The following is a 12,598-nucleotide window of genomic DNA, read 5'->3' on the forward strand; positions in this document are numbered from 1 at the left end:
CCCTGTTTTCAGCAGTGTCCCCTCTACGGTGAAAAACTGTGGCTGTAGTAATACGGGTGCTCCGTGCTTGATGGTTCCCAAGTGATGCGGATATTTTTTATACTTTTTCCCGGTTTTTTAGTAGAACAACGAGTAGAATTGGTCATACTCAGACCAACAATTTCCCAATAAGCTCTAAGTGATCCTAAAAATCATTTTTTTTTAATATTAAGGTAGCAGTTTGTGTTTACTTCTAGGTATAAGGTTCGACCGCAATGGTCAAATTGTGTATTTTTCCTGAAGACCCACAATATTCGAAGACGTTTTGCACTTCACCTTCGACTTAAAACGAAAAACGTGTGATATCTGCCATCAACAGCATGACAGTTCATTTCCCATTCATTTATTGAACAAAAAACCATCAAAGATTCATTGATTCATGTTCTATTCATACATAAGAGGTGGATCGTCAATAAACCAACTTGGGACCAGCTGAAATGTTCCATCGTTCGCTCGCTCGATAGCGATGACGACCACTATGTGTGTAGTACACACAAAGACAACTCAGAGGTTTCTCTCTTGAAAAATTGAAAGTCTGGCTGGTGTTCAAATCGTTTTATTTTTTTCGTTTGTCGTACGCCAGCAACGAAAGAGAGGAACGAACGGTGAGGTGAGCGAATGCTCCGGGAGCGAGAGTCGTCCGCCAGGAAGACAAAAAACTTTTCTACTGGATTGGCGAGCCCGCACACTCATACAGCTACGAGCTGAAGAAGGCACAGCCAAACTGAAAAGCGGGTTGTTGTTGGTGGATTGTTCTAAGGACGATGAAGTGAGATGCGGCGCGCTCGTTGCCCGTTCGAAAGGGTGTTTCGTGCGAGATGGAAGAGGATGACTATAGTTGCAAGGAACCGGAATGTCTCGCTGGTGTGGTCGTGATACCTGCTGGTTTTCGGCTGGGATGTGTTTGTGAGACGGCAATTCTTCTCCGGTGCCTTTCATTGAAAAGTTATGAGGTATGGTTTGTTTTTCTACTTAGTTAGATATAAACATTCGTAAGGAGTACATGTGCACAGCGGATTAACATTAATTATAATTTTTATTGTTGTTTGTTTAATTAATAACAATAATAGGTGTAGTGCGTAGTGCGCGAGGCCAGTGTCGTGCGAGAGCTAGTAACCGCGAGAGTTTAGAGTGTACGCGTCCGCTGCTGAGCTAGACCAGCAACAAGCCCGGCAAGTCGAGTCTCGTGTGTCCGCTGATCCGGCTTAAACGTCACGCTCGATCCGCTCCGGCCGTCGATCAGCTGTTTAATCCTCTCCCGCGGGTTCGCTGTTTTGCTCCTAGGGATCACTGGCAGACGTATCGGTCATAGATCGAACACCTAATCGGAGCATCCTTTGCCGTGTTTTGAAATCTACCCGAGTGCGGTGATACGCATTAACTTGGATAAGGCCAGCATGCTTAAGCCGTTGTAAAGGTGTGTGAACAAGATCAACAGAAGCGGAACGAAACGATCACTATGACCCAAGTGCAGTGCTAATTACGCAAATCAATGAATGGGCCAGCCGTGTAGAGCAAGTGATATCTGATGACACCTCCTGGAGTTCAGTGATAAAGTGTCACCTAGGAACGGGTTGTGGGTTGATAGCTAAACCCCCAAAAAAAGAGTTGTAACAGTGTGTTGCTAACAACCAGTAGTGCTGTGAAGTGTGATAAATCAGTGAGATCAAGTGTTTCCCGAACAAACCCCAGTGAGAATACAGAGAATTTTGTGGTGACCAGTCCAGAGAAATAGCCGTGAAAATTTTTCCCTTCGGAGAGCTGCATTCGTCGATCGGGAGGTGAGTTCAAGTTTTACGTATTTCCAAGAAGAACGATACTCATCGCGCCCTGGCGGTTGGCGCCCGTCGGACTAGTATGGATTTCTGGGGAATCGTCAACACGCAAAGCAATTTGACCGCAGCCGCCGATAATAATGCAAGCTATCATGTCAGCGATTGCGGCGGAAACCTGTTGACGGATTAGTGACGAAGTAATTTGAGTGGAAGTGATATGTACCTATTGTTTTGATTCGCTGCGTTGATAAGCAAATATGATCAATTGTATTGATATTTAACTTATCGGGCAAATAGGCCACACATCTTTCGCAGAGCGTTTCTTACTTTACGCTACAGCTCTATCACTAAGCGGGGGATTGCCTCTGCGGTCAATCATACCAGAGAATGTATTACACACTGCGTTAGAGAAGTTTCAATTGGACGATTTATTTCCAGCAGTAGGGTGTAATACCATTTGGGCAGGGAGACCTATTTTGAACATTTTCAATTGTTACTTGATCAGTTTCATGTCAGTTGATTTAATTTCTTTTTGATGGCCTAAGGGATATTTCACCGTGTATAGAATTTAAGACAAATGATATTGAAACGACTGAAATTAAATGGAAAGTGCTCGAATGGGATGCATTCCAAAAGGGACCCACGCCATATTGTGTGTGAAAAACATTTTATTTGTGCAAACTATGGATTTCCTGTTATCTTTAACCACATTTGCAACAAAATAGTTTTTATAATTTACAAGAAGACATAGAACAGAGCATTGTTTGCATAACAACTGCAACAATGCTTTAACATAATTAAACGTTATGAAAATAGTCACCACTGGACTGCGCCCTCAGTCGTCATTAGTGCAAAATTAATGACGAAAGTGCGCGATTGCATCAAATCCAGTTGATGTGTTTGGCGTACTATTTCTTTGATTTATACTGAATAAATGCTCTGAACACACCGAGTTGATATGTTGCAATCGCGCACTTTTATTTACGTTTTCGTACTGCAATGATTTTCAATTTTGGAATTGATATAAATTAGAAAAAAATGCAGTTCCAGTAGTTTTTATTTTTAGTGCAAAGTCTTCGGTACAACAATCCGTGTAGTCAGTTAATGGTTTTTCAATCAAGTTAATGGATAAAAGTAGCGTTTATTATATTTTTTGAGTATTCATCCCCATATATTGCTACTGGCGGTATAAAAATGTTTCGATTCGGATAAAAATCCTACGAAAGCTTGGAATTTACGATTGGATACTCATTTCGAGTTAAAACGAGAAATATGGATAGAATTCTGGTTATTCCGATCAATACTAGTAAACTCCGGAGAAAACGTGATTTAAAGAACTTTTTCAGGGAATAGAATATTATTCAGAGATTAGTTTAAGAATTTATTTGGGATTCTTTCCAGAATTCGTTCCGAAATCCTTCTGAGGATTTCTCCCGAAATTATATTCAGGATTATTAAACGTATTCTTTCCAGAATTCCCCCTTGGATTTCTATCACAATGCTTTCTTCAAATTCTTACTCAGTTTCTGGCAGATTTTATCTGGGGATGCTTTCTGAATATTCACCGGAGTTTCTTTTGGTATTTCTCCAGTAGGTTCACCGTTGTTCTTTCCGGGGTTCCTAAGAGTTGTTCCAAAGATGTTACAGGGTTTTCTCAGGAGTATCTCATGATTTTTTTTTTCAAATGTTTTCTCGGATTTTTTCTTGTCGTGAGATTTTCTCCGGACATAATTACAAAATTGTCCCAAAAGGTTTAACTTATTATAACTCATAATTGGTACAGTTTTCCAGTAGTTTCTTCCGGGATTTTTGTAAGACTTCTGTAGAAGTACTTCCAGGGACTGATTTATCTGGGAAAACACTTGAAGTTTCTCATAGGATTTGTTCTTAGATTTCTACCGTAATGTATTTTTCAAATTCTTACGCAGTTTCTTGTAGAATTAGTCCTGCGAATTCTTCCGGAATTTATCTGTATAGTTTTCCAACAGTTTCTCCTGATATCATTACGAAGCATTTGTAGAATTTCTTCTAGGACATAGATTATCCGGGATTTTGCTAAAAGTTTCTGGTGGGATTTTCCCTTGAATGTCTCCCAAGTAACAATTTAAATTCCTTTTAGATTTGTTTATTTTTATGGAAGCTTTATCATAGCATGAAGAATTCATGAAACATTTATGGTTGTTTTTATCAAGAGAAAATAATCTCCGTTCGTATGCGGTTTTTAAGTTTTCTTCAAGTTAATTTTGAAAACTCCGCATAAAACAACTTGATTCCCTAAGGCATTTGATCTTATTATGAGTTTTAAGACGTATTTGAAGTTATTTTTAACACATAACATCAACAAACTTTATTAAAAGTATATGCTTCGTTTATTCAAGTACAATTCATCTGAGTTATTCTCCTTTAAAAACTTCTTAAAGCTTTCAATTCTTGAGCTAGAGCCACTAGTCTGGAACAAGAACTAAGCGGAGTAATAAAATCTTATTAATTCAATTAATAAATTATGCAATAAATTGGCTTTTTTATGCAAATATAAACACTCAAACATTTTTGCTCACTGTTAATTTTGCCGTTTTGATGCTCAAAAGTAATCATATCGACGAAATATTCATTTTATAGCCAATCAAAAATGCGAGTAGCTTGCTGAGGTCGGCCAACCTTCAGCCAGTTACTCACACAGGCCACAGCAGCTTGAATCGAAACTAAAATGGGTACTTACTGTGACTCTTCTCGTGCGTATGCTAAATAGTGTAATATGTACTAGTAAGTTTTAGAAATGCACTTATTAAATAGACGAAATTATAATAGAATTGGCAGTTCCTGAAGCAAAATGTACAGAAACAACTTTCTAGCTCCAAAAAGGTAAACAAACAATTGTCGAAGGCTGTTACTCTTGAATAAAACGAATAAGTTTCATTTAAGACGAACAAATCTGCCTTAAGATCATCACTAGTAAAAACAATCTTCAATAAATGCTGTAGATTTCATGCAAGGTGACTTGGTTCCATCATTGTTTTGAGGTGGTTTGGATTAAAGGTAATAACAATTGATGGCGGCTGCATGAGTTTTGTTCGCCTGGAACGGCAGCCATGTTTAGAAAGAATTGAAAAAGTGGCGTAGCCTTTTGTTTTTACAGGAAATTTATGTCTTCGTATATTAATGAATGATATTATTTTTGAGGCGCTTCGTTATTTTCGTATGTTTTGGGTGGCATATCAACGACAAAGTGGGTATGGCACGGAAAATTTTTATTCCCTGTCATCAATGATCTGTCAGGCAATTTTGATGCATTAGCCATTTCAATTTGATGAAAATTAATTCGCAGTTCAATTAACATTTCATCCATGAAACAAAACTAGTTCGCATCTGCATAATGCTGAGGTAAACGATTTCATTTATCATGCACTATTAGCATTTTTGAGAAAGACAGCTAAAAGATCAACATGCTTCAAGCTATTCTTGTTAAAGTTTTATGAAGTTCTTATAACCAATCATCAGTGTTAGTACATAAATACAACTAGTTTCAAAGCAGTCTTCAAAACCAGTCTTGAAGATCTCCTGAAGAGTGGGCCAGATTAGTCTTATGCATAGTTTATACCTATTTTATCTCGAATTTGCAGAACAAAGAGCTTTATAGCTAAGTTTTATTATTCAATCTTAGAAATTACTTCAGGATTGCCACAAAAGTATAATTGTTACTTGGGCTGCCATAAATCCTTCTTCTAATTCTTACACAGTTTCTTACAGGTTTCTTCCTACGATTTTTCCCGCAATTCTTCTAAGTGTGTTTTCTGAATATTCACCGGAGTTTTTTCTGGATTTTCCAGCAATTTCTCCAATGACTCCATCCAGGGGTTTTCCGATGTCCTATCCGGGTTTAGTGAGAGCTGTTTCTGATTTTTTCATAGAGTTTCTACAGGAGTATTTTCAGAATTTTTACTCCTATGTTTTCTCCATATTGTTCCTCGAGCTTCTCGGGGGATTCCTCCCGGATGTACTTACAAAATTCTCTCAAAAGATTTCTCTGACTGTGTTCTCGGGAAAACTTTCCAACACTTTCTACCATTTTTAGGATTTTTGCACGGCTTTTGCAAAAGTTCTTCCAAGGAATGAGCTATCCGGGATTTCTCTCATAGGTTCCTAGCGTTCTTCTCGGAGTTCCCCTTTTTATTGGAGACTGCTCGTAGATGTTTTCTACTACGAGGAAAAGCCTAAAATACATATATGTAATAAATCTCGAGAAGAACTCAATGAAAATCATAACAAGAACTCCTGTAGAAATCCCGAACGAAACTCTGAATGAAACCCAAATCCGATTAGAAATTCTTTTGGAATTCCATTCGCCATTTCTCTTGGAGCTCTTCAATGAATTTCAATCGGAGCATCTCTTGGAATTCTAACAAGATTCTCCCCAAGTTGTTAATCGCAATTCCATCGGAAACATCTCCATGGGCTCTTCCCATAGTATTTTTTCTAATCTTTAGGAATTCCTTCCTAACTGGCATTCCTTCCGCAATGGCGTCAGCAGTTCCTCAAGGTTTCTCCTGGAAAAATTAATCTAGGAACTTCTCAAAGGATTCCTCTTAGGATTTATCATATAGTTTCTCATGAAATTACTGCAGAAGTTCCTCCCGGTTTTTTCGTGAGTTTTTTTTTTCCGGTAAATCTTTCAGAGTTGTACGTGAAATCTCTCCGGGAGTTTGCTGTTTTAATTCCCCCTATTATTCACGTGATTTCTACCAGAGTTTGCCTGGATATCATCATATTATTTCACAGCTCCATCTTGATTTTATTTCAGCGATTTTGCTCCCGCAGTACCACACGGAATCTCTCTTTACATAACCTTTCTTGGGATTTCGCTCAGATGACTTCTATCTGATTTTTGTTTAATAGATTCTCCTAAGATGGGGGAAGGGGCTGGTATTCTCTCTAAAAGAGTTCATGAGGAATTCGGAACAAAGCCAGGAGAAATCAAAGGAACTATCTAAGAATCGAGAAGGATTCGCAAAGAATTCTTAGAAAGATTCTTACTAAATTCTTGGAATCCTGGAATGAATTTCTAGGGAAATCCCAGAAGGGATCTCGCAAGAAATGTCCCGAAGAAAATCCGAAGAAATTTCTGGATAATTTCCGAAAAAATAAATAAAAAAATCCTCCGTAGGAATGCTTAAAAATATCATAGAAGGAATCTCGTGATGAAAACCGGGAAGAATCTCGGTGGAAGTTTTGAGTGAAATCGTGGAAGAAATTTTGGTAGAAATGATGGAAGGAATGCAGGCACGAAACCCTGGAAGAGTTGTTTAAGTAATCGCGGAAGAGCTGCTAGGAGAACACCGTATGAAATTCATGATAGGATATCGGTTTCTTTATTATGTACGCATATAAGCTTCCATTTTCGCCTTATTTAAACAAAGGCCTAACGCGCTAATTGTTTGGTTCATCTTTTTCTATATTTTTTGTCAGTACCAATCGGTGCTGTATCGCTTGTTTTCAAATTTGGAGGAGTTTAAGAGCGTAACATTTCTAATTGATTTGTGGTTCTATTTATTCAAATGTACATCTCTCTCTCTCTTCTTGGCGTACCGTCCTCATTGGGACAAAGCCTGCTTCTCAGCTTAGTGTTCTATGAGCACTTCCACAGTTATTAACTGAGAGCTTCCTCTGCCAATGACCATTTTACATGTGTATATCGTGGGGCAGGCACGAAGATACTCTATGCCCAAGGAAGTCAAGGAAATTTCCTTCACGAAAAGATCCTGGACCGACCGGGAATCGAACCCGTCACCCTCAGCATGGTCATGCTGAATACCCGAATGTACAGAAATAAGTTTAACGAATAATCCCGTAAGCCATTCAAAGAGGAATCCTGGAAAAAATCTATTGAAATCTTTAGAGGAATTATGGGAAAAACATTCAAGCAAAACTTTAAACGACTCTCAATCCCTCGAAGAGTTCTTGAGATGCCAAGCATCTTCCATTATTTATTAGCGTCCGTATAAAATTATTGGGTAAGCAATGTTTTTTTTTTGCTACAGCATTGACGAGTTAACCCTAGTAGGATGTTGGAGTCAGTATGACACAGAAAAGCACGTACCGAGGTTTACTCATAATCTGCGAACATGAATGCAGAAAAAATCACTAAAAATATAAAAAAAAATATTAATATTAATTTTTGAAAACAGGTGATATTATCACCGCATTGACAAACAAACAAGAACGCTACAAAACACATTAAAACACATTAATATTGATTACCGTCAATTGGGGTGGCATTTGCCTGGAGGCTAACTTTGGGCCAAAAAAAGAGAATGATATCTCGCTCAAAATACTAACATTAATTAATGATTGTCAAAGGTGGATAGTATATGGTAAAAATAACTTGCGCTTGCCATCCGGTGTAAAAAAAGTAACATTTAGCTGATTTTCCATCATGAAAAAGTAATGTGAATCTTATGGCCAGCAGTACTGGACAACATTGTTGTTTTAAAACACCCAGTAGAACACCGAACATGTATAGTTGTACAGTTGTATATTTCTTTTTGAAAAGCAATATGAGTTTTCTTTGTTTTGTATACTATTTTGTATGAGAAACTTATTAATTCGTGCTGTAGTATACATAATTCACTTTGAGGGTAACTTTGAGCCATATAAAAGTAATGCAATCAGTACAAGAACCCTACAACTGAGAGTTTTCACGATATTTTCTCACATTGAACTATTTTGTTTGAATTTTTATGTTTGGCCCTATGTCACCCCCTAGAAGGGGTGAAATTAGACCAATTTCAGTTAAGCTATATCGTTGTCAAAATCAAAGTTGAAGCATTTATACTTTAAACAATCCTGAATAATACAGGGTGTTAGGTTCATGAGTGCAAACTTTTTAAAAGGTGATAGAGGACCATAAATGATGAAAAAAATTGTTCTACGCATATGGTCAAATCTCAACCGTTGCGTAGTTATTGGACTCCCCATGTTTTTGACTGTTATTGCCTTAACTGGCTATAACTTTAAAATGGTCATACTTATTGCAGTTTTTTTACTCTTATTCGAAAGATTATTGAATTTTTTATCAAATGGCATCTTTGAACCGATTAGTTTAGCTAAATAACTAAGTTTTCTAGAGCAAAATAGCTAAAAATAGTGTGTTTTTATTTGTTTATGTCCATTATCTTTAAAACATGCGTAATAAATTAAAATTCTTTCTTTGGGAAAGTTGTGGCCCCTGTTCCACTCTACAATTTGTTCTTTGACCTCAAACTTCTAACTCTTATCGTTTTCTTGCAATTTTGATTTAAATGTGCAGCGCAGTGCGCAAAAAAGTGGTTACAATGACGATTGCAAATTTCTGATCTGAAATGCGACGTTTAAATCGAAATTGCAAGAAAACGATAAGAGATAGAAGTTTGATGTCGAAGAACGAATTGTAGAGTGAAACAGGGGCCACAACTTTGCCAAAGAAAGAATTTTAAATTATTATGCATTTTTCAAAGATAATTGACAAAAACAAATTAAAACACACAACTTTTAGGCTATTTTATCTAGAAAACTTAGTTATTTAACTAAACCGATCGGTTCAAAAATGCTATTTGATAGAAAATTCAATAAACTTTCGGATAAGGGTTAAAAAAGTGCGATAAGTTTGACCATTTTAAAGTTATAGCCAGTTAAGGCAATAAGAGTGAAAAACATGGGGAGTTCAATAACTACGTTACGGTTGAGATTTGACCATATGCGTAGAACAATTTTTTTCTCCATTTATGATCCTCTAACACCCTTTAAAAGGTTTGCACTCAGGAACCTAACACCCTGTATACAGGGGATGGCCAAAATGTTTGGGATAGGCAACTTTTTTTCTCTCACAAAAAAGTTCAACATGCTATAACTTTACATAAATTGCATAAAAAATCTTAAATTTTGACTGTTTTTTTTTTTTTATCTGTATTAACGAGATTTTTAGCCCTAGGCTAGTTCATCTCGGGACCCACGCTTTACTTCCCTTCCGAAGGAAGAACTCACATTTTGCGAGTTTGTCGGGAGTGGGATTCGATCCCAGGTCCTCGGCGTGATAGTCAAGTGTTCTAACCATCACACCAGGTCCGCTCCACGTTTTTTGACTGTTTGTCAACCTATTATATGTGCATCATTGGTACAAATTTGGGCTCGATTGAATCATTTTTCGCAAAGTTAGAACCGTTCGGTTAAAACACTATTTTTTAGACAACTCATTTTTGAGCTATCATATTTCGGAAACCAGTGAACCGAATTGAATGAAATTTTGAACGTACACTAACAATATACAAATGCTTCACAAACTATTAAAACATAGATACTTCTTGAACGTTGATAAAAGTTATCATGGATTGATAATTTTTGGATTTTTCTAGAAAAAATGTATTTTTTTAAGTGAATGTCAATAAATTTTAGTGTTGATGTCCAAAGATTGTCCACTTCTGTTCTCAAGTTATCTTTATACAGATATATTAGAGCCTATTTAGATTAAAGGAAGAACACATTTAGTAATTTTTGTGTGGTATTGTAAATTTGACTTATTTTCCCCTATATGGGTAAAAATTTCAACCCGGTATAACTTAACTCGCCGTGAGAAAATATTACATTTTATAACGTTGTATTAAGTAGAAATATATTGTCGATAAACGTTAAAAAATTCATTCAATTCGGTTCACTGGTTTCCGAGATATGACAGCTCAAAAATGAGTTGTCTTAAAAATAGTGTTTTACTCGAACAGTTCTAAGTTCGCGAAAAATTATTCAATCGAGCCCAAATTTGTACCAATGATGCATATATATCTGGTTGATAAACAGTCAAAATTTGAGATTTTTATATGCACTCTATGAAAAGTTACAGCATGTTGAATTTTTTTGTGTAAGAAAAAAAGTTGCCTATCCCAACCATTTTGGCCACCCCCTGTATATTGAATTAAAAAAAAAAGATTCTTGAAATCCAACAGGTAATGAAAAGGCAGATCAAAATCAAATGGCTAGGAGACAATAGACACTACGATTCTCGAGAAAGGCCAAAACCTATCGGCCGAAACGTCGAGATAGTAGAAAACAATCCCTTCTCGACTAAAAACTAAGAAAGCCACCCGAAACATAGATCAATCATCCAGTCGAAACCCTCATACATATAACCAAATAACATAAAAATGAACGTGTGTACTGAACTCCAGATTGATTTAGAGCTTAAATATTGTTGTAACGACTTACAAAGGAATGGGCTATGCAATTTTGGCCCAATGACACCTCTACTGACGGTAGCTAGCTAGTCCAGTGATCAGCTTCAACGTGAGAAAGCACTCCAGTACGTCAATTCAAACCTTTTAAATCAATACAATAAATATCAATCCAACTGATGAAACTTCCTGCGGATATTAAAACTGTTCTTTCCACAACAAATATTCATTCAAGATTCAGTCACCTGTTTCAATATAGTTTTCTCATCCTATACCAACTACCTTTTCCATTCACCAGCCAGCACTGAGAAGAAGTTCTCACAGTGCTAGTGCCATAATGGACCAAAGTGTCACTATTCATCGACGTCGACCCTTTGTGCACGGATGTCAAACTCATTGAGCTCATCACGTCGGAGTTCGTCGGGGCCGTCCAGTCCAGTCAGTAGTGGTCATCATCGGTGATCGAGGTCGCCTATTCTTCCTATCCGAACCATTCTTTCGCTTCAACGTAACTTCCTTTCAAACACAACGGCAGCGCGGTTCCCAACTTGACTTGGCCTCAAAAATTTATTACGTGTACGAAAAAAAGAAAACCAAATTCCTTCCACACTCCTCGGCTGCCGCCGCCGCCACCGACCCGGTCCAGCCTCGACTGTGTTCCCTTCCGAAATATTTCCTCCAAGATCGTGTGACTCACAATAGATACTGCACCCTTACGTTCGTTCGGGTCGCCCCGGTACGTTCCTATACCTGGATGCGGTGTGCTCGCAGAGCTGCGGCCCACAGGCCATGGAGATCTTCTCGTTTGCCTCCTTCGCATCGCACACAGTGCTCTTAATCAATGAAATATCAATCAGATTCCTCTTCTTCTTGTTCCCCTTCGGCAACGTCGCAGTCGTCGATCGCGTTCACCACTCATTTACCCGAATCGTCGTATACCTATACGATTGGACCGGACAGTCCCGTCGGTTAGTTTCACACTTTTCAAAAATTATATGACTTTGATTTCCCGTTCCGTCCCGCCGCCGCCGCCGCCACCGAGGCCGCGCCACCACCGTGGTCCACCCCGTTGATAGATGGTTCATTCATGAAACAGCACACTCCTGCTCGTTCAGGTCCAAGACCGGAATGGGCGACCCGGGTTAGGGGAGACTGGGATGAGGTGATCATTTTAGGAGATTGAAGCCTAAGCAAAGTGAAGCAAACAATGCAACGATAACCGTACACATCGTAGTTGCTATTTCGTGATTGACCACAACAATCGAAGTTGCACAGAGGACCAATGAATGGTGCTTGGGACTAGCTACACACTCTCAATGTGCACAATTCGAGAGCCAATAACGGCGCCGGCCACGTTCCTATGGTCATCGGGAAAGGGAAGAAATGTTAGTTCGACAACCGTTGTTACGCGTTCTTCTTATTCTTCTTCTTTATGGCTCGACGTTCCCACTGGGAATTGGCGTGCCTCGCTTCAACTGAGCACTTCCACAGTTATTAATTGAAGGGCTTTCTTTGCCTACCATTGCATGAATTTGTACGGATAAGGAGAGTTCGACTTTTACGATCTACAGGGGATAGACAAAATGATCG

General features: G+C 38.2%; 1 protein-coding gene across 2 annotated transcripts in view; it reads left to right on the forward strand.

Moving 5' to 3' along the window:
• Positions 1-636: 636 nt before the first annotated feature.
• LOC115260665 (homeotic protein ocelliless) overlaps positions 637-12,598 on the forward strand; it is a 140,543-nt gene continuing 128,581 nt past the window's right edge. The window contains exon 1 of one of the 2 annotated variants that reach the window (XM_062845614.1): positions 637-1,820. The gene's annotated coding sequence lies outside the window, so the exon portion shown is untranslated. The remainder of the gene's footprint in view (positions 1,821-12,598) is intronic. The other variant, XM_029861813.2, reaches the window with a different exon arrangement.

This window comes from Aedes albopictus, chromosome 1 (assembly GCF_035046485.1).
Source record: "Aedes albopictus strain Foshan chromosome 1, AalbF5, whole genome shotgun sequence".
NCBI classification, from domain to species: Eukaryota; Metazoa; Arthropoda; class Insecta; order Diptera; family Culicidae; genus Aedes; species Aedes albopictus.